Here is a 25,743-nt window from a genome sequence, read left to right as displayed (position 1 = left end):
AATCTCTTGGGTCAATGCATATTCTGATTCTGGCTGAGCCTTTTTTGTGAGCTGCTACCATAGGCGATACCCATTCAATCAGTTCTGTAGCTGGACAAATTACATCTTGCTGCACCGTTTTATACTGCCGAGCCTTAACTTTATCCTGCATAGCTATCAGAACTCTTCTTGCTGGTCTGACTATGGGAGTGACCTCTGGGTCTAACTTCATGGAAAACACTACTGAAAGTTTGCCCATCCTTTCATTCAAAACATCAGCATACTTTGTGAAAATAGTTTCAGAAAAATTCGAACTAGGAGATGCACTTATGTGATAAACTTCTTTAGTAAAAGAAAGCAGATTCATGCTCATACTATCTTTGAGATCTAATAAAGACTGTACTCGTCTTCTGACTACATAAAATAACAAGTTGTAACAGTTATTGGCCAAATAACATGAAACCATCACTGAGCCTTCAGTTTGAATCTCTTCACCTCCATAAACAACAAGTTTCGCACTACTGGCCACATTGAGTTGCTCATTAGTTCTCACTCTAGCAAATGTGTCTGCTGATATAAAATTACACATTGAACCAGTGTATCCTTTAAGCTCTGTGGATTTACCATTGATCCAGACTGTACGGAACACTTCATTATTGCCAATAAATTCACTGCATCAACTCTTTCACTAGTTACTGATACACCATCCACATAGAAGGCTGACTGTTGTGTCTCCACTTGATTAACCTGCTTTTTGTGTGACCTTTCTTTACTACTGCATGAGGTTTACCTAATTTGCAAACTTTTTGGAAATGATTCAATTTTTTACACTTGTGACATTGCTGACCAAATGATATGCATTTCTCTCTTTTAGATTCATGATTTGCACCATAATAGTGACAGTTAACAATGAAGCTAGACTTGTGTTTTGCTGAGTCATGCTTGTAGTGCACTGAGCATGCTTCAATGGTCTTAGAACTTGATGGAAAACTCCATGGTTTCCTTGATGAGCCAGCAGGGGTTATGGCAGCCATGTGCTTAGGCCTACTTCTGTTTGCCACATGCTGCATGCTATTTAAATTTGCTCTGGAGCCTGCTGTAACCATGCTTTTGTCACTTGCAAGCATACGTGTGTGCTTTTTCTGTCACTTTATGGATTTGGCAAATCTCCATGGCTTTAGTGAACATTAAATCACTGTCACAAAGCAAGATTTTTCTCACAGTAGCACTATTAATACCACACATGAGCCTGTCCTTTATTAACTCATCTTTTAAGTCAACAAACCAACATATTTTAGCTTTACTTCTCAGATTAGTTATATAAGCTGCAAAAGTTTCTCCTGGTTTCTGATATCTTGTGTAAAACGAATGCCTCTCTAATGTTATATTTGTCTGGGGGTTACACATTTCTCTGAACTTGCGCTTCAAACATTTGAGGTCTTCCCTTGACTCAGCCTGCACAACAATATGATAGTTTTCACCCTCTCCTTCATATATTGTTAGTGCATACACAAATGAACACTCTGTTTCTATGGCCTCTGACCCAGCTAGGTTTAGTAAAATGAATACCTTTGTACATGCATCTTTATCTGAATAAGATGCTTGTATAAAAATATTGTACTCTTGCTCAAATATTCTCCAATTCCCTGCAATATTCTGATCAAATACAAGAGGTAAGAGCTTTCGAAATCCATCTGTCATATTAACTCATACCAGTGAATGGGTTTGCAAATAAGCACAAACACATACACATATGCCAGAAATTTATGCCAGTACTTGTAACTTTGCTCAGTAGCACAACGAGCCTCTGTATAACTGAACTTTGTGAAATACGTTTCTCTCAGGCATTGTAATATTCTTGAAATTACCGTATTTCATGAAATCACCTCTTATCAGTATAAGGAACACATCAAATAACTGTATGATGCAAACCTCTGTGTAACTGGACTTTGTGAAATAATTTTCTAGGGCATTGTAATACTTTTGAAATTATTGTATTGCTAAACTAATTTATCATCATTTTAAGAAACACTTCAAATAACTGCACAATAAAAATGAACTGGGCAGGAGAAGCTCAGAGTTAATAACATTTTGAACTAATGGCACTTTGTGAATAACTGTATACAACACACTGAAACTTCCCCAAAATGGCAATACCTTTCTAGGCAATTTTTTACAGTGCAAGGAAGACTCTGTAATGGCGGCACTTTGCGAATAGACACAACCAGCACAAGAAACTTTTCAAAATGGCTATACTTTGACTGCACTTCATGGAATAGTTTCACTTTGCACACAAATAACTCCTCAAAATTCATATACAGTAATAAGCACACACTGTAAGCACTTTTACACACTTTGAGATACTTTGAATAACTTTAGTTATGTCCTTGATACAATATGAATCTGTAGTTATGCCAAAACACAGCACTTTGGCAAAAAACATGCAGTCACCTTGCTTTATTTATGTTTAATGTGCTCTTTTTTCCCCTTATTATGTTTGTTTTGCTCATTTAATCTCTTTTCATGCTCATTGTACTTTTCTTGTGCTCATTTTACTCTAAACATGCCCGTTTTGCCTTAAACATATTCATTTTGCCTTTAAACATGTCTGTCTTACTTTTCTGTTAATTGTTTCATCAAACATTTTTACTTTAAATATTTTGCTTAGTTATTAAGCCTTTTAAGTCTCCTGCTTGTTTAATAATGCGATTTGCGCCCTTGTAATGCCCCATTTTGTCTTTTTTATAAAATAAATAGTTTGTGTAAATTATCATTACCTTTGCTTCTTTTCTGGCTCTTTTTTGTGCTTGTTTCACTTAGTTTACCTTCACTGTCATCTCTACACCTCATGGCTCTGAATATTATTCTCTGCGATCCTGGTTCTGATACCATGTCACACTCCTACTTTGAACACAATAGAAAAGTCTTTGTGGGTTCTGTTCATGCAGCTTTATTTTATACAAACACATCACAATAGAAGTTTACTGACTTTAACTTAAGTAATTTATATACAAACTGTGCAATCATACATGCTTACTCCCTGGCTGCACTCTCAAAATGGCACTAGGAATGACATGTGCTTGGCGTTTATATGTGCATGCTCAGTGTTTGATATGCTTCTTAAAGACACAGCATACAGCACGTGCACTCTGATCTACAACAGTTAAACACCATTTTATCCCATCCAGAAAACCAGAAGCCTCCGGCGTTAAAGCTGTGCTATAAGAAAACAAATAAACAATACCAAGACAGACCACTGCACAGCACCACAGCACTTCCAGATAAAAATTGCACCGAAGCTGAAAGGCAAACAAACACCAGTCACAACCAAAGTGACACATAGCTCACAACACCACCCAACAACAGCCCCTAAGGCAAGACAATGTAACCAACACTTTAGTCATAGGTGACTCTATAGTCAGGCACACTGATATCCCACTCACCAGGCTGAACAAGGAGAAAATTACAGTCAGCTGCCTGTTGGGTGCCAGGATCCCCCACATAATACATGCACTCAAGTCACTCCACAACAAGTACAAATATGACTCTGTCATTGTCCATGCTAGAGTGAATGACTTGAGACGTACCTCCCTGGACTACATGAAAAGAGACATGGAAGAGCTCTTGGACCATGTGGCCCAGGCAGGTATGACCCTAGCCCTGAGTAGCATCCTGCCTTCGCCCAGAATGATACCACAGTATAAGGACAAAATGATTGACTTCAACAATTGGCTAAGCTTCTGATGTCATTCAAAGTGGATCCAGTATCTGTCTGCCTGGGAAGACATGATCGACAAACCACAAGGCTTTGCCAGAGATGGTCTGCACCTGTCACCCCTAGGATTCAGGTTACTGGCCAAAGCTCTTGCCACCCCTATAGTGCCTTTTGTTAGGCAAGGAGCAAAGGATAAAACCACCACTGTAACAGATACAAGCATTCAAAATCTGAAGGTAATGCTACTCAATGCTAGAAGTCTAAACCTCAAAATGCACTCTCATAGGTTCATAGGTTCATACTAGGCTATCTGCCTTAGGGCATTTATAAGCCTAGCCAGAGTGTGTTTGGCTTTCGCCACCCATTTTAAATGAATTTTGCTATATCCTTTTTCGAGGTTAGTATACTGTGCCTCTGTCTAACAGTGACACAGAAGTGATACCTGGGGTAAATCTACTATCTCCCATCCACTCATCAAGATTCCTCTTGAAGAGAGTCAATGAGGGACTCTGCCTAACCTGGACTAGGATTTTATTCCAGAGTGAAGGGAGCCTCTGGGTTATGAATCTGTCCCTCCAGCATGTCCTATTTATTTCAGTGCTGAGGTTCAAGTCTCTCGAGCACGTAGCTCGATGGGATTTGGATTTTCTGAGGTGCAGCATGTCCATTAATTCCGGGTTGGACATGGCTTTATACATCAGGCACAGATCGCCTCTGAGCAGGCGGTATGCCACTGAGTAGAGCTGGAGTTTCTTTAACCGGGCAGCATATGGCATCTGTTTCAGCCCTTTGATCCTCTTGGTGAGGTACTTTTGGGGTCTTTCCAGTTGCTGCAGGTGTCTGGTAAGGTACATCCCAAAAGGGGCATTGTACTCAATTATGGGCCTGATGAGGGATGGGTAAAGAGGCACAATGACCTCCCCTGATCTAGATGTGAATCCCTTCATGATTAGGTGGGCTATATAAAATGTTTTTCTAACCACTTTGGCCACGTGGTTGTCAAATGAGAGTTTGCTATCAACTTGGGTCCCCAGGTCCCTAATTACTTCTTCTGTTCTTAATGGATTACCACCTATGTGGTAATTTGTGGGCACTTTGTTTTTGCCAAGGGGGATGACTATACACTTTTTGGCATTTAGCTTGAGGCCATGACTCTGGCACCAGTTGTCTGTTTCTATGAGGCCCTTTTGTTGGATGCTTGTGTTGGCTGGAGAGTCTATTATGGTGCCCAGTTTGCAGTCATCTGCGAACTTGGTCAGCCACAGTCCTTCCCTGTTAGCCTGTACCTCCGAGAAATATATACCGAACAAGAGAGGTCCCAGGACTGAGCCTTGTGAGATGCCACTTGTAACTGGTTTGGAGTCTGACATGGCTCCAGCAATTCTAACCATGTGGGTATTGTCCTTGAGCCAGTTTGCAACCCATCTAGTGACATAGGGGTTTATATTTAAGCTGGTGAGCTTATCTATAATGCCCGAGTGGGGTATTGTATTGAAGGCTTTTGCAAGGTCCAGGTAGGCTGTGCGGACCACCTTCCCCTCATCAATGGCCTTGGTGACTGTTTCAAAGAAATCGACCAGGTTTAAGAGGCAGGATCTGCCCTTAACAAAGCTGAACTGGGTAGGATCCAGTGTCTGTAGGTCCCCAATATCTTTATTTATGAGGTCCATGATGATCCTTTCCATAGCTTTGCAGACCAAGCTAGTCAAGCTTATGGGGCGATAGTTTCCAGGATCCGTTGAGGCACCACCTTTGTGGAGAGGGACCACTGTTGCTGTACGCCACTCTTTGGGTACATATCCTGTAGTAAGGCTGAGATTGAACAGTAGTTTTACGTTTGGGTTTAGTTCTTGGAGTTCATGTAGGATGCAGCCCGGGACACCGTCTGGTCCCATTGATGCTGTGTTTTTTTCTTTGGAGAGGGCAGCTCTTACCTGAGCATCTGAGATGTCGGTGGGGGGGGGGGGCAGCACTCTGCTGGGATAGATATTTGCCCTTTTGGTGGGGAAGGGGGTGAGAAGTTTGCGCTGAACCTGTCAGCTAGGATGTTGGCAATGTCTGTGGGTTTGGTGTATTTTTTGTCATTTTGGACTAATTCTGAGCATATCTGGGAATTCCAACCCAGGTTCCTAACATAACTAAAGAAAGCCTTGTGATTATCCTTAGTGTCCTGTGCAATTTTTCTCTCGAAGCTGGCCTTAGACAATTTTATGAGTACCCGTAGTTTTTTGCTAATACTGATCAGAGATGCCTTCCCTTTTTGGGATTTTGCTCTATCATATAGTAGCTTCCTCCTTCTATTGTATAGTTTGTTTATGGCTGGGGTCCACCAGACAGGACGCCTAACTTTGGAGGATTGGGTCTTGGTTTTATTTGGGATTGCATGATCCATGCATTCCTGAAGGTGTTCATAGAATGCGTTTATAAAGGATTCTGAGGTCTGGGCCATATTTTCCACAGGCCCGGGGCTTTGAAGGATTCCACCTCGGTTTTGAGGAGTGTGAAATTTGCTTTAGAGAAGTTTTTTTCACTGTGGTTTTCTGGGCAGGGACTGGGGTCGGGATGTGAATATCTAGTGAGATTAGATTATAGTCTGATCTTACCAGTGAGGGATACACTTCTGGTCTGGAGCATAGAGTCCCCATGTGGGTGATGATCAGGTCCAGTATGTTTTCCCCTCTTGTGGGAGTGGCAACAAGTTGTTCCATAGCATTTGAGTTTATACATTCTAAGAACCTTTGGGCTAGGGTGTTAGAGCTAGAGTAATGCTCCCAGTCTATGTTAGGGAAGTTGAAGTCACCCAATATAATGGTGTTTAGAGAGATCTTCATATTTTCCAGTGTTTTCAGGAAGGCCGAGTGGGGTTCCTGGGTTTGGGAGGGTGGTCTGTAGCAGGCTATAAACTGGAAGGCAGTTTTACCCACTGTTAGTTGCACATGGATAGTCTCTGATGCTTCGTGCTGTGCCACCAACCTGGAGGTGTGGGTATCTTTGACAAATATTGATACTCCCCCTCCTTTTGTGGTTCGGTCCAAGTTTTGGGGTCGAAAAACATGGTGTGAGGTATAACCTGGTAGTGCTGGGGTGCACTCGGGAGCCTTGAACCAGGTTTCTGTTACTGGACAGATATCGATGTTCTCCATGCTAAGGAGAGTTTCGAGTGCATGCATCTTGAGGTTTAGACTTCTGGCATTGAGTAGCATTACTCTTAGTTTCTTATCCTTTGTGATACCTATGGAGGTGGGTTTGTCTTTTGAGCCTTGCCTAAAAAAGGCACTATGGGGGTGGCAAGAGCCTTTGCCAATATCTGAAAGCCCAGGGGTGACAGGTGCAAGCCGTCCCTAGCGAGGCATCGTGGCTTGTCAAGCATGTCATCCCAGGCAGACAGGCATTGGATCTCCTTTGAATGACACCAATACTTAAGCCAATTGTTGAAATTGATCATCTTGTCTTCATATTGTGGCATCATTCTTGGTGAGGGTGAGATACTACTCAAGGTCAGGGTCATACCGGCCTGGGCTACATGCTCAGAGAGCTCCTCTATGTCTCTTTTCATGTAGTCCAGGGAGGTACGTCTCAGGTCATTCACACCAGCATGGACAATGACTGAGTCATATTTGTACTTGCCTTGGAGTGACCTGAGTGCTTGTGTTATGTGGCAGATCCTAGCGCCCGACAGGCAGCTCACCGTGACCTTCTCCTTGTTCAGCCTGGTGAGCAGGACGTCAGTGTGCCTGACGATAGAGTCACCTATTACAAGTGTATCAGGTGTGTTGTTTAGCTTTAAGGGCTGTGACTGTTCGGCACACTTGCTTTGTGAGCTATGTGTTGCACGTGTTTTGTTTTGGGGTAGTGGTTGCTTGGGTGTCTACTTTGGAGGTGTCTGCTGCTTAGGCAGATTTTTATTTAGAGCCTCCGAGTATGTTTTTGTGTGTTTATGTGTTTGGTTTGCTGTCGTGGTATGTCTATGTGAGACTGGAATTGTAGTGAGTGTGGTTTCCTTCTCCTCCTGACTGGTTATGCCAGTACTGAGTTGAGAGAGCTTAGCCTCCAGTTTGGCTATATGGTTGCATCTCTCACATGTGTTGGAATTTGTTGGGAGGAGGAGAGGGTTGTCTGTGTACATGAGGCAGTTGTAACATTGCCTCAAGATTCCCAGATTCACCAGCTGGACTGGAGAGGAGATTGACAACTGACCTTTGGACATGCTAGAATAGTATTGGGAATTCCTTTATAATTGAAAAAAAGAGCCAATGGGGAACAAAGTACTCAAGGGGAGTTTGTGAGGGTGTAGTGCTTTTAATTTTTTAGTGCTGACTTATATAATTGCTTTAGTGAGCAAGTGCCAGGCTTTAGAGTGGGAATAGGGTGTTTATTATGAGAACTAGATCAGTTCTAAGGGAAAAAGTGAAGAGCAGACTTTGTGGAGCAGAGAATGGCTTAAACCCAATTAAGCAGCGCTGCCCGATGCTGCGCTATGCGCAAAATCGCGCAAACCCGTGCTAAAGCGGGTTTTATACAGGGTGACTTGAAAGAGCTGGAAATTGGCCCAAAATGGCCATTAGACTTCCAGATTCTTGTGCTGGGAACACTCCTCCAGGGATAGATAGGCTGCTCCAAGCTCCCCACTGCCACTGATGAACAAAGAAGCCTCCCTTTATCCAAGAAAGGAAATGGGCAACACAGGAACTACCAGATTCTTGTGCTGGGAACACTCCTCCAGGGATAGATAGGCTGCTCCAAGCTCCCCACAGCCACTGGTGAACAAAGAAGCCTTCCTTTATCCAAGAAAGGAAATGGGCAACACAGGAACTTTCCAAAAGTCCAGAATACAGCAAAGCCTGTATTTGGACTACTCTAAGTCAGGAAAGATGGGAAACAAGGATAATTTTTTTCTTTTTTGCAACAAACAGCAGAAAAATGCAATAAATATGTAACACAGGCTAGTGCACTTGAGTGTGTAGCCTCAACAGGTAAATGCAACAAACAGGACAAACTTTTAAATTACAAGCGCAAAAGCACGCTAAAGCTGGCTTTAAAGCAGGGGGTTAGAAAGAGAAAGGAAATGGCCCAAAAACGACCAATAAGCTACAGGTCACTGGGCTGGAACCACTCCTCAAGGGGCAGATTGGCTGCTCAGAGCTCCCCACTCTCACTGATAAACAAAGAAGCTTCCTCCTATCAAAATAAGGATATGGGCAACACAGGAACTATGACACAGCCCAGAGATCAGCAATACCTGAAGACTGGACTATTCTAGTTCAGTAAAGGTGGGAAACAAGGATTTTTTTTTACAAATTAGCAGAAATTAGGTACAGAAACACAGTAAATGCTTTAATTCGGCTAGCACACTTGAGTGTGTAGCCTACCAGTTAAACTAAGCAAAAACAAACTTTAAAAGTGCAAAAAACTCAGAAATACAGGCAGGAATGCAATAAAACAACTTTGCAGAGCTTATTTAGTTAAAGAAACAGAGAAGTCTATATATACAGAAAAGCAGCTAAAACACACAAAGACTTCAGATGCAGTGCAACCTAGAGCACTTGAGTTGTAGCAATATTAAGGCAATGAGCTAATGACACTAGACTGGGAGGAGTGTCACAGATCAGATTTACAGTAGGGGCGTGTCACGGATCAGATTTACAGTAGGGGCGTGTCACAGATCAGATTTACAGTAGGGGCAGGCAACTGCAAAGCCACCAAGTATAAGAGCAAGACACCAACTGGGAGGGAGGGTGGTGACAATAGCCTACAGACAGTAGCACTAGAGAAAGCACAAACAAGTAAAGATTTGTAAAGATACAGAATGCTTTTAACTGCAGACAAATCAGTTACTTGTGCAGATTAGTTAATAGCAATAAAATACACTTGAAGACTAAAAAGCAGACAAAAACAGTGCTATATATCGAGGCACTCCTAAAAATGGAGAACATTGATATCTGTGAAGTAACTGAGACCTGGTTCAAGGCTCCAGAGAGCACCCCTGCAATACCAGGCTACAACTCTTACCACACTTTTCAACCACAAAACCAAGACCGAAACACTAAAGGTGGAGGAGTGTCCATATTCACCAAGGATATTCACACCTCCAGGCTAGTTGCCCAACACAGTGCATCTGAAATTCTCCAGGTGCAACTAACACTAGTTAAGACTGCAATCCAAATTGTAGCTTGCTACAGATCCCCCACCATGCCCCAAGATTCTCACTACACCTTTCTAAACATACTGGAAAATATTAAGACAGGTCTGACCATAAGCAAATCACTCTTGACATTCACATCCCACCCCCACCCCCCAGTAAGGAAACCTCCTTAAAAAACTTCTTGAAAGCCAACTTCATGCTACTGAAGTCAGAAGTGACAAACGTCATGACACCCATGCATATGGGATCTGAAAGTTCGACTGCAGAATCCTACACTAAGGCACTGTACGAGCACATCCACTCGTGCATGAATAGTGCCATCCCAAATAGAGCCAAGATGCTCTTCTCCAAAAAAAGGAAGCCAATCTGGTGGTCCCCTGCTATAAACAAACTATACAACAGAAGGAAGAAACTGTTGCAGAAAAGAGGAAAATCCCAGGATGCAAAAAACTCCCTCACCAGCCTCAGTAAAAAGCTGAGATCCCTCATAAAATCCTCAAAAGCTAGTTACAAAAATAAAATTGCCAAAGATTCCAAAGACAACTACAAGGCATTCTATAGTTATGTCAAGAATCTAAATGGCAATGCTCAGATCTGCACACCTCATCACAAAAGGTTTCTCATCCAGAATGGCATTAAATATACTGATCCCAAGGATATTGCCAATATCCTGGCAGATCTATTTAGTGCCAACTTCACCCCCCTCTCACCCCCTAAAGGGCCCATCTCAATACCAAAAGATTGACAAATTCCAGTAATCACGGCCACACAGGTAGAAACCGCACTCTCCAAAGCTAAGAATACAGCATCCATGGTACCAGATGACATCCCAGGCTGTGTACTACATGAACTACAAAATGAACTGGCACCTCACCTAAGTGTCATGTTTAATCATAGCTGTGCCTCAGGCTTTGTGCCCACTGAGTGGCACACAGCTACATTTATCCCACTCCATAAGGGGAGATCTGCCTTGGATCCCGGGAACTACCATCCCATCAGACTGACAAGCCTGATCTGCAAGGGCGTGGAACGCATTATTATGGAACTTATAAACAAACACATTGGCAACCTTGAAACACTGGACCCCACCCAGTTTGGGTTTGTGAAGGGCCAATCTTGTCTCCTGAATCTTATTGACTTCTTTGAATCAGTCTCCAGAGCTGTGGACAAGGGTAAGGTGGTCCACGCAGCCTATCTGGACCTTGCCAAGGCCTTCGACACCATCCCCCACTCTGGAATCATAGATAAACTTACTAAGCTGGGCATAAATCCCTATGTCACTCGATGGGTTGCCAATTGGCTTACTGACAGAACCCAGACTGTAAAAGTAGCTGACTCCAAATCCTGCTCCAGGCAAGTGACAAGTGGAGTACCTCAGGGTTCAGTCCTGGGAACACTCTTGTTTGGCATCTACTTCTCTGAAGTACTGGCCAACACTAAGGGACTCTGGCTAACAAAGTTCACAGATGACTGCAAACTGGGAGCCATTATTGAATCCCCAAATTATGTGGATATTCTACAAAAGGGCCTTACAGAAACAGATTCCTGGTGCCAGAGCCATGGGCTCAAGCTTAATGCCAAGAAATTTATAGTTATCCCCTTTGGAAAAAAACATGTACCCATGAATTACCTCATAGGTGGTAGTACACTAAATATTGAAAGTGTGATGAGATACTTAGGGACACAGGTGGACAGTGGTCTCACCTTCGATAACCATATCACCACAACAGTCAGGAAATCCTTCTATGTGGCACACCTCTTCACTAAGGGCTTTTCATCCAGAAAGAAGGAGGTCATTGTCCCACTGTACTCATCCCTCATTAGACCCATTATAGACTATAACCCCCCGTTTTGTATGTACCTCACAAGACATCTGCAACAGCTGGAAGGGCCGCAGAAACACCTCACTAAAAGAATCACAGGCCTAAAGCAGATGCCATATGCTGACCATCTAAAAAAACTCCATCTATACTCTGTGGCATATCGTCTACTCAGAGGTGATCTCTGCTTAACATACAAGGCCATGTCAAACCCTGAGCTGGTGGACATGCTCCACTTAAAGAAATCCCAATCCCTCAGAGCCACATGCTCCAGGGATCTAAACCTTGTCATCACAATGAACAAAACATGTTGGAGGGATAGGTTCCTGACCCAGAGACTCCCCATACTTTGGAATAGACTGCCCAAACATGTCAAGCAGAGTGCCTCCATGGCCCTCTTCAAAAGGAACCTGGATGATTGGATGGGAGATAGGAAATTCACCCAGGGGACATGTCAGTCACCCTGCTAGACAGGGGTCCAGGGAAGTAAATATTGTGGGAAGAAATATCCAGGGAATTGTTATGGCTAAGCTTGTATAGGCCCTAGGGCTGATAGCCTGGTACCAACCTATTAATCTATGAACCTATGAACCCAGTTCCAGTCCTACTATGAGTAATGGAGATCAGCCAGCAGCAATAGTAACTGACTCCATGCTGCAGCCTCATGAGCGGCATACACATACACAGGTAAAAAAGCATCATCTAGTCCAGAACTATGTCCATGACATTCAAGTTAGTGATTCCTTCCTTGAAAAAACACACATTGAGTATACTTGATGCATGCAGTGATATATATATATATATGTGCTATGCTGTGTAATGCATGGTCTACTTTCACTGTATGTCTGACATTCCTTCTCTTCATTAAATATTTTTTTTTATTTCAGAATATGTATTCATTATTATTATTATTAAAAGTCATGCCTGAGTTCTCAATGACTCCTGTTCAGTGATGTTGCAAGGCATCATATTAGTAATAATTACCATTGTAACTGTTTGCACAATATAAATTCTAGTGAGGTGGTTAACCTAAGTATGCACACTTTGAATGTCCTTATATGGTTCAACTAGTAAAATGTGTTAATTCAGCATTTATCAGTAGTTCATACCTTGCATTGAATGGAAACATATATTTTTACATTATGCAATGTTTTCTCAATTTGAAGTATGTTGTCTGTTGAGATACTGCACATTAGATTATTTTATTTTGTCACGCACAATTATTTGTGACCACAGAGACAAAAAAATCATAATTTGTGCAGTGTTGAGGGTGAAATGGCAGCTGTATTTGCTTACATGGCAGAATACTCATTTTAATTTGTACTTTTCTTATTAATGTTTCCCATGAAAAACTTCTGAATAAGTACTTTTAAGTTGTAGGTAACTGCTAGCTGTGACAATGTCACTCCATGCAACATTAATGGTGATAATCAGTGCAATCTTATGTTATGATATACAGCTTTCTTTCCACAGTTCAATAAGGTTTTAAGCAGTAGCATTACAGGAATAAAATGCATGCAGTTGCAAAATATCCTAAGATCTGCCCCCCCCCCTTTTTTTAATAACTTAATCCCATTTGAGTTAAACATTCATTATGTTTGTGAAGGTCAGATTTTAAGTAACAGAAATGTCATACTTGATTCCCAGTAGGTCAAAGACAATTGTGTCATATTCACCTCTTAAAGATAGTCTGGGTGATGGTGCAAGTGATTTTGAAGAGAGACTGTTATGAGAGCTTAATGGTGTATTTGTCTGATGTTGTGACCTGCTTGATACAGGTGATAACACAGACACTGATCTGACACTTCTGTGAGAGTGGGGCAAAGATCTGGAATTAAAGGTTCTGTTAGATATAGATGAACACTGATGTGACCAGCATAAAATCTGTTGTACTTTTTACCTGCCCAGACTGATTGCATATTTTTTTGTGAAGCACTTGTAGTGTCATATGATCAGCCCCCGTGTGCCACAACAGTACTCCATCCTCTTCCCCTTCCAAGCTTGACTCCTACTTGAGTCTGGTAAGTCATAACTAGTGCACAAATGGAGGTGGACATGTATGCTTGATGTGCCGCCATCCTCTGCATCATTCTCATAATGACATTATCTCTTCTCACTGTCATTTTCATGTAGTGGTAAAAATCCTCATGTATTACCTGGAGGACTATACCCATTTCTTTCTGCCTTTCTATGGCAGTGCCCTGAGCTCTAACAATGTCATGGGGGATTTGCTGCTAGGTAACCATTGCTTTACATGTTTACTAGGTTAGATGTGGTGAATTCCTGCACCTGGATTCCCCCCTTATGAAGGTGTCACTATGGACACAGTTACCTCTGAATGTCTATCATCATCCTAATCAGGGTTTGGAGCTACTGATAAAGAAGAACATGGGTTTCTCCCTGATCAAGCATGACTGTAATGTCAGCATGTTCTTGACTTTGTGACAGATTCTCATTTCCTACAGAGTGACCAACATGTTGTGAGGTGAGAGATCCTGCCATTAAACAAAGGGACTGCATGCCACTTTCTTCAAGCTGACTCATAAATGTCATCATCATCATCACCACCAGCACCTATTCTGCCGATATCATTCAAATTTATTAGCATAGTGGAGCTGCTTGTTTCTGTTGCTAACCCTGTAAAATGATTTGAAAACATTACTAATAAATTAATATCATGCACTACTGTGTGCTTATTAATGCAGTTTGGGAAGACTTAGCATGCACACTGCCTTCATTGTCATTCTGTGTAGCTGTGGAATGTTCAGCTATTAATATAAATGTCATGTGATTAATGTAATCATTCCATGTCAGCATTCATTTCCCTATATAAATATACAATACTCTTTTTAAACTAATCTGATAGCAGATGAGTGTTGTTGCTACAGACTTTGGTAGTAGCAAATGTCCACTCCACCTCAAATTATTCCAGCACCATCATCTTTTGTGACTTATTCACCCCCAACAGATTGAGAGGAGGTATTCCTTATCTAGAATTAAAGGGATAATTGGTGGAGAACCCCCCATTACTGTACAGGTAATTGCATTCTGCCTCACCTTGGCTGTAGCATGTTCATCTGCCCTTTTCTTGTACTGTTTTAGTGCACAATTTCTTCCAATGACTGCATTAATGTCCAGGACAACTTGATTCCAGTCTTCATCTTATTTGGCACCCCGTTTACCAAACAGACATTTGCCATATGTCCTAAAGGCTGCCATGGCTGAAGGTGATCTTTCTCTACCTTAATCCTCTGTTCTGCATCATTATTGAACATAAAAATATGCCACAGTCTCACACACACACACACACACACACACACACACGCACACACGCACACACGCACGCACGCACACACACACACACACACACACACACACACACACACACACACACACAAAAACAAACATTTGGTTACAGTCATCATTCAAAAGCACAGCAATGAAAGTGCGCCTGCCATCCTGTTATAAAAAAAAGTTAGGTAACACATGCAAACTAGCAGCACAGCCAAATGATGTTGTGCTACTCTAATGTTTACAGTATCATAAATACATTCAAAATAATAAAACAATTGTTTTTTTTAACTTGTACGTTCTTCCACTTGCCCTTACCACTGTCTTGTATTCATAATATTGTCATTTTTTTTTTATTCTTCAGTGACACTCACAACTCTGCAAGTAAAGACACGTTTGTTCAGCCAGCAACACATCCTTACAACTTTGGTATAATTAATTTGTACACTGTATGCACAATCACAACATGACACGATAGAAAATTATCTCCTCAGTGATCGCTAATCATTTGCAATGCTGATGTCATGATTTTTCCATTTACAAATGATAGCTTTACAGTATTAACAAAAGTCATCATACTTTGCTCTTCACATGCTTAAAATAAAATATTCCTTGAAGGGAACTTAACAATTATGCATCATTTTGAAAAGTTTCATATTAATTCATAATATTTCTATTATTTTTGTTTACATTAAAAAGTCCTCAGTTTCTCAGTTATTTGCCACATAACTCAAGTAATTCCAAGTTACATTGCTAGAGTTAAACTTTTTCACATAAATTCAAGACCATTTAAGCATTTTCTATGTAAATTTGACACTTTTGCTCTAAGTTCTATGAATCACAGCCCTACTTATACTTTCTGCATTCTGGTTCCAGCAATCTGAAGGATGGCAGCACCTGAGAAGACACAAGTTTGCGCTTAGAGATGGTCAGATAAGACCAAGATTATAATCTTCTTTCATAGTGAATCATACCTGGATAAGATCCAGGCATGCATAGGAGGAGTGAGTGGAGGAAGACTAATATCTGGCAGGAGTTGGGAGAACACCTCTCATACCTGACAGGGATCACCAGTTCTAGCGAACAGTGCCATCACAGGTACGACAACCCACGGAAGTGTAGGTCCAACCAGCTGGCTGAGCGGATTGACCAGGAAGTGGTGAGAAAGCCAGAGTTCTATAGTAAGTATAACTTTTTTTCTCATTTGTGTTCATATTAAAGATAAAAATAAACTATATGGAGGAGGCATAACTAAAAGTATTTGCTAGAAAAAATATGTACAACTGCAAATATGTAACTATAGTTTTATGATAATAATACAAAAGTAAAAATAAACATATCTGTACACAAATCTGCATCTGTATACAGATATATGGAATGTTTATGTAATAACATAATTGCATAAATACAAATGTGATCCACACACATATATACACATATACACACCTGCATGACTTACCTACACCTAGATTTACTGTTTTTATGTATATGAATGAATGTATTTATACAGAAACCAGTATATTAGGACTACATTACTTTAGGTAGTAGTCAAAGTACATGCAGACGTTTTTATATAAGGAACACATTTTTTTTTGTGTATGCCAGAAAAAAATATGTATCAGAATAGTAATTGTATAAGACAGTCATTTCTTCCGCAATAATAACTGAACATATAAGATGGCTGAACTCAGTCAGGCACCATACCCTATTTATAGTAAAGATTTGGTGTGTGGGGTGGGGGTTGCAGTGTCAAGTGGATGACCACCACATACTTTAGTGAGAAATGACCAGTTGTATTACTTCTGTATACATTTTAAATTATCTCCTTAAAAATTATTAGACAGAAAACTTTCAAAGCACACATTTCATAGCACTAAGGAACTGAGAACTTCCTTGAATTGCTACTTTTTGTCTGTGTGTGTTTACCTTCTGCCTGAACACATTTCATAGACTGTTACATGCGAAGCATAACACTTTAACATGCCATTCCACCAGACAGACAATGTTCACGCCTGATGGATGTAATTAACATCAAAGAAGAAGAACTCCTTAAATGGAAACTCATGGATTTTCTAACAGTCCATGCAATAAAGGGAAGATTTATTCAGTATGAGAATTCAGATAGTAATAAATATTTAACCAAACACACTGTAAACAAAAGCGGCAGTGAATCAAATGCCTTGCATATTAGTACTAGTGACATCAGTAATATTAAGAAAAATGAGATAAAATGTGGGTAAATAATTGTCTTATAATGAAACCAGAAAAAACAGCAAAAGCGACAATAAAAGAAGCCTCTGGCAGGAGCTGCTCAAATAAAATAAAACAGAAAAACTTTATTAAATTCTTTGGCACCTCTACTATTTGAAGGCTGTTTTTTGTGCTGAGGCATCAGGTAATTTAATACAGTTTTTTGTTTTATTTTGAGTGGTTCCTGGCAGTGGCTTCTTTTAAATAATTAGGTTCATAGGTTCATAGGTTCATACTAGGCTATCTGCCCGAGGGCATTTACAAGCCTAGCCCATCGTTTTGTGGCTTACGCCACCCCTTTAGTATGGGGAACTATACCCATTATTTTGCTGTGCCTCTGTCGAGCAGTGACACTGAGGTAATCCCTGGGGTATATCTGTGATCTCCCATCCATTGGTCAAGATTTCTCTTGAACAAGGCCAGCGAGGTGCTCTGCCTCACATGTACCGGGATTTGTTCCACAGCATAGGGAGTCTTTGGGTGATGAATCTATCCCTCCAGCACGTCCTATTAATAGCCGTGTCAAGGTTTAAGTCTCCCGCCCTTGTGGCTCTGATGGATCTAGATTTTTGAGGTGAAGCATATTCATCAAATCTGGGTTTGACATGGCCTTGTATGTTAGGCAAAGGTCACCTCTGAGCAAGCGGTAAGCGACTGAATAGAGCTGGAGTTCTTTCAGTCGGGCAGCATAGGACAGATTTTTGAGACCCTTTATCCTTTTGGTGAGGAACTTTTGTGGCCTCTCCAGCTGCTGCAAGTGTCGGGTCAGATACATTCCGAATGGGGCATTGTACTCAATCATTGGTCTGATGAGTGATGAGTAAAGGGAGACTATGACCTCCCTTGATCTAGATGAGAATCCCTTCATGATAAGGTGGGCAATGTAGAAGGTCTTCCTAACTACTTTAGCTACATGGGTGTCGAATGACAGACTACTATCAACCTGGGTCCCCAGGTCCCTGATAACTTCTTCTGTGCTCAGTGGATTGCCACCTATTTGGTAGCTAGGGGTAACCTTGTTTTTCCCGAAGGGTATGACTATGCATTTTTTGGCATTTAACTTTCGGCCGTGGCTCTGGCACCAGTTATCCGTTTCTGTGAGACCCTTCTGAAGGATATCTGTATCAGATGTGTTTTCTACTATGGCGCCCAGTTTGCAGTCATCTGCAAACTTTGTCAGCCATAACCCTCCTGTGTTTGCTTGTACTTGGAAAAGTAGATGCCAAACAAGAGTGGGCCCAGGACTGAGCCCTGTGGGACACCACTTGTGACAGGCTTTGAGTCTGACATGGCGCCAGCAACTCTGACCCTGTGGGATCTGTCACTCAGCCAGTTTGCAACCCATCTTGTGATGTATGGGTTGACATTTAAGCTGATGAGTTTTTCAATGATACCCGAGTGGGGTATTGTATCGAAGGCCTTAGCCAGATCGAGGTAGGCTGTATGGACTGCCTTTCCCTCATCAATGGCTTTGGTGACTGTTTCGAAAAAGTCAACCAAGTTTAAAAGGCATGATCTGCCTTTGACAAAGCCAAACTGGGTTGGATCCAAAGTCTGCAAATTCCCTATGTCTTTATTTATGAGGTCCATTATGATCCTCTCCATGGCTTTGCAGATAAGGCTTGTCAAGCTAATGGGCCGGTAATTTCCAGGGTCGGTGGAGGCACCGCCTTTGTGAAGTGGGACCACAGTTGCAGTGCGCCACTCCCTGGGTACGTATCCAGAGGTAAGACTTTGATTAAACAGCTGTCCTAGCTGTGGGTTTAATTCCTCATTGAGTTCATGGAGCACACAGCCGGGGACACCATCAGGTCCCATGGATGCTGTGTTTTTTGCTTTGGAGAGAGCAGTTCTCACTTGGGCGCTGGAGATGTTTGGGGGGCTACAATCATTTGGTATAGATATCTCTCCTTTTGGGGGGGAGGGGGGGAGAAGTTTGCACTGAACCTGTCAGCCAGTATGTTGGCAATGTCTGTAGGATCAGTAATCTTCACATCATTTTGAACTAGCTCTGAGCATATCTGGGAGTTTCCTCCCAGGTTTCTAACATAGCTAAAGAAGGCCTTATGATTGTCTTTTGAGTATTTAGCTATTTTTCTCTCGAAATTTGCTTTGGATGATTTTATGAGAGCTCTTAGTTTTTTACTTATAGTGATCAAGGGTGTCTTACCTTTTAAGGATTTTGCTCTATCTTGTAGTAGCTTCCTCCTTTTGTTGTAAAGTTTGTTTATGGCTGGGGTCCACCAGACTGGACGCTTGCCTTTGGTACAAAGAGTCTTTGTTTTGCTTGGGATTGCCTTATCCATGCAGTCCTGCAGGTGCTGGTAGAAGGCATTTGTAAGTGATTCAGCGGCTTGAGTACTGTTTTCCGCCAGCTCGGGGGCCTTAAAGGAGACCACACTAGTCTTTAGAAGTGTGAAGTCGGCTTTTGAGAAGTTCTTTACTGTGGTCTTTTTTATTTCAGGTGGGGTGGGATGAGGACCTCCAGCGAGATTAGTTTGTGGTCTGATCTCACCAGTGAGGGGTACACCTCCGGTGTTGAACATTGTGCTCCCATGTTTGTGATGATGAGATCAAGTATGTTATCTCCTCTTGTGGGGATGGTGACTAGTTGTTCCATGGCATTTGAGTTTATGAATTCCAGGAACTTTTGGGCTAGGGTGTTTGGGCTTGAGTAGTGTTCCCAGTCTATATTAGGGTAATTGAAGTCACCTAGTATGATGGTGTTTGGTGATACATTTATCCCTCTAGTGTTTTCAGGAAGGCCATGTGAGGTTCCTGAGTTTGTGAGGGTGGCCTGTAACATGCTACAATTTGCAGAGCAGTCTTGCCTATGGTTAATTGCACCTGGATGGTCTCCGATGCATCGTGCGTTGCCACCAGTCTTGAGGTGTGGGTGTCCTTGATGAATATGGATACCCCCCCCTTTCTTGGTATTGTCCGGATTTTGGGGCCGGAACGCATGATATGAGGTAAAACCTGATAGCGCTGGGGTGCTCTCAGGAGCCTTGAACCAGGTTTCTGTCACAGCACAGACATCGATGTTCTCCATACTGAGAAGGGCCTCGAGTGCGTGCATTTTGAGATTTAGACTTCTGGCATTGAGCAGCATTACCCTTAGTTTTTTTCTTTTTGTGTTCTAGGGTGGTAGGTTTAGAATTTGAGCCTTGCCTAAAAAGGCACTATGGGGGTGGCAAGAGCCTTTGCCAATATCCGAATCCCAGGGTGACAGGTGCAAGCCGTCCCTTGCGAAGCAGCGTGGCTTGTCCAGCATGTCATCCCAGGCAGACAGACACTGGATCCCCTTTGAATGACACCAGTGTTTAAGCCAATTGTTAAAGCTGATCATCTTATCTCTGTATTGTGGCATCATTCTTGGTGAAGGTAGGATACTGCTCAAGGTCAGGGTCATACCTGCCTGGGCTACATAATCAGAGAGCTCCTCAATGTCTCTTTTCATGTAGTCCAAGGAGGTACGTCTCAGGTCGTTTACACCAGCGTGGACAATGACTGAGTCATATTTGTACCTGCTGTTGAGAGACCTGAGTGCTTGCGTTATGTGGCGGATTCTAGCGCCCGACAGGCAGCTTACTGTGACTTATGTTTCTTCTTTCTAGCCGATGAGGAAATACATTATAACAGACATCAGTGGAGTCAGAGAACAGCTAGGCTGGTTGAAGCAGCTGGTACAAATGAATACATTAGTAACTAGCATTGTGTGTTTTGCTGATTTCATTAACCTATGTATATATATATATATATATATATATATCAGGCTTCCTGTTTGTTGGTGGTGGTGGTAATGCTTTTCCATCTGAATCCCTGGTGGAGAGTCGCTTGCTCCTGGTAAAGATTTCTTCCCTCTGTTCTGCTACAAAGCTGGTTCACTGGTCTGTCTTAGACTCTGGGAAGGAATACTCTTACTCAGTTCTTTTGAAATCAAAATTCCTTTATTTGCCAGATGGGACCTGCTGAGAAGAATGAGAGTGCTTAGTTGCCCAAGCGCTATTTATTACTACTTTGGTGGGCTGGATTTTAGGAAGTATCCTCCCCTGATGACTATGTGGGTGTGGTCTTGGTCTCGGCCCACCTATTTGTGAAATGGTGGGCATCTGCTGTGTTGATTGGGGGAGTGCTTATTATACCACTGTGTAATTTAAAAAAAAGACCCTTAAAAAGCATTTGTTTTTACAATTAGCACTCTACAGAAATAATATGGTTTTACAAGGAACCATTTTGCAGTTTGTGTGAATATAAAGGACAATAACCCAAACACCCTGAAAAATGTAAAGAAATATAAATGTTTGTCTATGAAGTAAAGCCCTGTGTGTTAATACAGAAAAAGATGGTGGTTCCCTAATGGCCTCAAGTCTGGATTTGAGTTTGTCCATGCTTGCCCATAGGGTGTCTTCCAAACTGGGTTGCTCTTTCATGTATGTACTTCATCTAATCTGTCAAGAGGATGTTTGATCAGTTTAGAATAAGTGAGTTACATAGTAACACGTTAAAATAAGTATAGTGACAAGTGGAGTACAACAGGGTTCAGTCCTAGGTCCTCTCCTGTTTGGTATCTACTTCTCTGATGTACAGGCTAACACAGAAGTTCTTTGGCTAACAAAGTCCGCAGATGACTGCAAACTAGGAGCCATAATCAAATCTCATAACGATGTGGACATCCTACAAGAGGACATCACTGAGACAGATGCCTGTTGTTAAAGCCATGGCCTCAAGCTCAATACCAAAAAGTGCATTGTCAACCCTTTTGGTAAAAACTCTGTACCCATGAACTACTACATAGGCAGTAGTCTACTTAACACCGAAAGTGTGATGAGTCCATTGGACACAGGTGGACAGTAGTCTCTCCTTTGATAATCACATCGCCACAGTAGTCAGGAAATCCTTCTACGTGGCACACCTCATCACAAAAGGTTTCTCATCCAGGAAAAAAGAGGTCATGGTTCCCCTCTACTCATCACTCATTAGACCCATTATAGAGTAGAATACCCCTTTTGGTATGTACCTCACAAGACATTTACAACAACTGGAAAGGCCACATAAATACCTCACAAACAGGATTACCAGCCTCAAACAGATGCCCTACGCAGACCGTCTCAAAAAACTCCAGCTTTACTCTGTTGCATATCGCCTACTCAGATGCGATCGCTGTCTAACATACTAAGCTATGTCAAACCCAGAGCTGTTGGACATGCTACATGTAAAGAAATCCCAATCCCTCTGAGCTACATGCTCTAGGGACCTAAACCTTGTCACCACAATAAACAGAACATGCTGGAGGGATAGATTCCTGTCCCTGAGACTTCCCATACTCTGGAACAGACTACCTATCTATATCAAACAAAGCTCCTCATTAGCACTCTTCAAGAAAAATCTTGATGATTGGATGGGAGATAGGAAATTCACCCCGGGGATCACTTCTGTGGCTCTGCTTGACAGGGGCACAGGAAAATAATTGTCTTGGGTGGCAAAAGCCAGGGTACCATTTGGCTAGGCTTATATAGGCCCTAGGGCCAATAGCCTAGTACCTACCTATGAACCTATGAACCTATAGGTAAAAGGGAGGATAAGTTGGATGCATAGAATACATATATATATATATATATATATATATATATATATGTGTGTGTGTATATATATATATATATATATATATATATATGTGTGTGTGTGTGTGTGTGTGTGTGTGTGTGTGTGTGTGTGTGTGTGTGTGTATTATGTTCTGATATGTTGTATATCCAATTTAAACATTTTTGTGAGGTTTCTTAGCCAAGATAGTTTCCATGCCTTCAGCTTTAGGTACATTTAAATTAACACTGAAAGAATTCTACAAGCTGCCTGAAAATATTGCAGCTCAAAGAGGTTCCTCCCGTCTATGCTTCTGTAATGTGGCGGAGGGGAAATCCTGCCTGGGCTATACTGGCTGGAAAACCACTCTCATGTCTGAGCTATCTCATTAAAAGAAATTATTCCTAGTTCAGGGAAATGGGTTCCTTCAAGATCACAGTGCCATTATGTGTCCACCCTTAAGCCCAAGTGTATGTAACACAGGGGTCTTTTTGTTTCAAATTAATAAGACTCTATTTTAAAAATGTGGAATAGATAGTCAGACTGGGATATGGAGCAACTACAAGGGGTTTCACCATCTGCTTGGTGCTGTTCCAGCATCTAACACCTTTAACTCTCTCAAGGAATCAGAAGAAGCTTGCAACATCAAACCCAACAAACAAAACTTTTAAGAAATAATTGGTCAAGTAACCTCATACAAAGCCAAAATTAAAGAGAGAAAGCTTCAAAACATACAAAGAGACCTACAAGACAAATTGAATCCTAAAGTATGCTACAGCCAAGACAGCTTCACTCAAAAACTATCCAAAGATACTGAAAAAGCATGTTACAGTCCCCAACAAACCAATCTCTAGGATACCCGTTGGCAACACCAGACACCCTGAAGACTCCACCAGGTTGTTCACTAGGACCAGGACAACTCAGCAGTAGATAGGACACCATCCACACCAAATGGGAACCATAATACCAAAGACCCCTCACCAGAAGAAAAGCAAGATAAGACACCAAGACAGCACCAACTACACTAACTATGGAGCTCCAACAACTCAACCTACCCTCCAAGCTCAGCACTTAAGGGACAGCTACCAACCATGATGGGAGGGGTCACCACTGGGGAATTACCAGCAGAGATACAGGACGTGGCATGGAAAATGAGAATTAAAGCATGTATGGCACCCACCAACAGAGAACTGAGGCAAGAAGAAACCGGGAAGCAGAACAACAAAATTAGCAGAGATCTAGAACCATTTGACAAAACTCCTTACGGAAGTGGAATAAAGTGTTCTAAAGAAGGGACTCACCATCATCCCACAATATTGGGGCAGCCTAGTAAGTACCATAATAGACCTAAAACTGTTCACAAGGAAACTTCATCTGAAAGTCCATTTCCACAAACAGGGACCTCAAGACAAAATCCACAACACCATAGACACAGGAAGATGTAAAAAAAAAAATAGCAACTTCTGTCCTGGTATGTCCCCCCTCTTTGTCCCTGCTGATGCCCTAGAATGGCAGGAAGCAGACTACAAAACCCATCATGGTTGTTCAGTTATCCCAGTGTGACTAGTTATTCACATTTCTTAATGTAGAGTTTTATTAATTTGGAACAAACAGACCTCTATGTTGCATACACTCAGGCTTAAGGGTGGACATACAATGGCACTTCAAGCTTGAAGAAACCCATTTCCATGACCTAGCAAAAGATTCCAACAGCAGCAGTATGACATGGCAATGGTTTTACAGCCAGCATAGCTAACCTGGGCAGGACCCCCCCCCTCCCCACAGAATGGAGGAACTACTTGGATCGTTAATATCTTCAGGCAGTCCTAGACATCTTCTGGAACATGATAGGCACCCAGTATATAACTGATAGTCTGTATAGGTTACAAAAACGATAAGTTTTTGGTTACATTGAACCCAGGATTACTACTATAACCCTAGGAGATTCTTACAGCATGATTAGCCGCACTCAGCTTTAAGGGATTTTCAACCCCTAGTACTAGTTCTATTCAGCGGACTCTTATCAGACTCCATGGTATTTTGACTGATATATTCCTCAGACCACCTAAATCATCTAGACATTAATACTACCTTGTGGTGGACTACCTCCTGTAACACCCATGACTCATAAAAAAATATATAAATATAAATATTAATATATAAACAACAAGGGGAATAAAACCTCAGATTGTACAGTATGCTTTTCAATTTTTTTAATCTTATAAACTTTTGAATTTTTGATCTTTGACTAATAATTTTATTCATCAGGTCACCTTTCCCCCTCACATAGCTAGCTTAGCTGCATTGTGGATGTCCTTCTAGCTGTACACCACATGGGTACTTGACTTTTTCTTTCTAGTATGCTGCCCTCATTAACCAAGGGAATTGAGTTTAATGGATTATTCCCTCGCTGGCTAGGTTCACCAGATGATCTTTTTTACCTACTGATGTTTAAATGTATATAGATATATCTATATTGAAATCTATAGCTATATCTATATATCTATCTATAAATGTGTGTAGATATAGGTTTACAATCATTATTGCGAAAGGCAAAACATTTGCAGTTCGCAATAACGTAAATAAACACCAAAAATCAACTCTCCACTCCTACACAATGTCGACCCAAATGATCGACACATTTGAGTTGACATTATCACTGAAAACATCACGTGATAGCCGTATAGGAGCTGATGTAAATCAAAATCCTATATGACATATCATGTTTTAGCAGGGGGGCAAGCCCTCCTGTACCCCCCTGTGGGAGGCTGCACCCCCCATACCCCCCGCTACTTATATATAACAACTCTGAGATCGCACTACAGTGGGGCTATGGATGAATTTCCAATCCCCACTGTACCGTGATCGTACATATAGTTGAATACACTTCTGCAAATACACTACTGCATTTATATAAGTGTCTTCGACTATCCCATACATTTTTCATTTTGTGCATGACATTC

Source organism: Protopterus annectens, chromosome 1.part1 (assembly GCF_019279795.1).
Source record: "Protopterus annectens isolate FY-2018-M chromosome 1.part1, PAN1.0, whole genome shotgun sequence".
NCBI classification, from domain to species: domain Eukaryota; kingdom Metazoa; phylum Chordata; order Ceratodontiformes; family Protopteridae; genus Protopterus; species Protopterus annectens.
The sequence above is the reverse complement of the archived record's forward strand: the minus strand, read 5'-3'. Positions refer to the sequence as shown.